The sequence below is a fragment of the Diachasma alloeum genome, unplaced genomic scaffold (assembly GCF_001412515.2).
Source record: "Diachasma alloeum isolate Michigan unplaced genomic scaffold, Dall2.0 Dall_scaffold_00579, whole genome shotgun sequence".
Taxonomy (NCBI): domain Eukaryota; kingdom Metazoa; phylum Arthropoda; class Insecta; order Hymenoptera; family Braconidae; genus Diachasma; species Diachasma alloeum.
Window position 1 is genome coordinate 169,172 of NW_021680711.1, and position 1,579 is coordinate 170,750.

Consider the following 1,579-nt stretch of genomic DNA (forward strand, 5'->3'; position numbering starts at 1 on the left):
AGTCAGTTTCTCACTATGAGATCCATACCCATCAACCCTTTGCTTCATCAAGCTACGGTAATAATGATGTGATTTCAATTACTGTGCAACATCAAGATTTATGTTTATTGCCGAGTAAGAGTCATCTGCATATTAATGGTCGATTAACCAAAGATAATGAAACAACACCAACTGAGAGAACAAGACTCGTGAGTAACGCTATCTGTCATCTGTTTGAGGAAGTGCGATATGAGCTCGATGGTGTGGAGTTTGATCGAGCGAAAAATGTGGATTTAACGAGTCTTATGAAAAAGTATGTTTCTCAGAGTCCTAACCAGTGGTTTTTGATGGAGAATGCTGGTTGGCTCAAGAATGATAGTATGGATAGTAATGAGAAAATCACTGATAATGCAGGATATTTCGACATCTCTATACCATTAAGCCTTCTACTTGGCTTCGCTGAAGATTATCAGAAGATTGTCGTGAATGCAAAACATGAACTCATTATTACGAGATCGAAAACAGCATCAGTGCAGTGCTTCAGAGGGCTGTCAGTCAACAAAACCCTGAGGAGAAATGGAAGATTAACCTTCAAAAGATTGAGTGGTTGATCCCCTATGTTAAAGTGTCGGACGAGCGCAAAGTGAAGCTGCTCAATTTCATCGCAAAAGACACACCCATTACAATGGGCTTTCGTACATGGGAATTGTATGAGTATCTTCTCCCAGCAACCTCGAAGCATGTTTGGGTCGTAAAGACATCATCTCAATTGGAGAAACCAAGATACGTTATTCTTGGATTCCAAACGAGTCGTAAAAATACTCAGACGGCCAATGCAAGTCACTTCGATCATTGCAGTATCCGCTATGTGAAGCTTTTCCTCAACTCAGAGAGCTATCCATATGGTAATTTAGATTTGGATATTACCCACAATCAGTATTCAACACTATACAACATGTACGTGAACTTTCAAGAGTCTTACTACGGAAAGGAAGCTGAGCCGTTATTGAATAGAGAGAAATTTCTAACCGATGCTCCATTGATTGTAATCGATTGTTCCAAGCAAAATGAGTATTTGAAAACCGGACCAGTTGATATTCGTCTGGAATTTGAATCTTCTTTTCCTTTCGCACCCAATACTTCAGCGTACTGCCTCATCCTTCATGATCGGATTGTTGAATATAATCCTATCAGTGGAGGAGTTAAGAAGCTAATGTAAATGTAGGATGTGATGAATAATTATGTATATTAAAAAATGAATATATTTTTTATTTAAAAAAAATCCTTGGTCTTATTGTTGTGTACACCCTCTTCCCCTTAGCATTACAATAATAATGAAAGTATCTTAGAACTATGTGAAACGAGTTTCAAAAACACTTTGTCTATGTTGTTTCGATAAGACCGGGTTCAATATCTTTTCATATGAACTTAATCGACGTTTGAAATGATCGTGATTTCGAGCGAACTCTTCCCATGGACCTCGACGAGCAGAACGATATGCATAATCCCAATAAACCATCAAATAAACTCGTGGTTGTAATTGAAAGCTAACTCTCTTAGTTTCCTTCTCTTGATGGTCTGTAGAGCTATCCTTCACTGG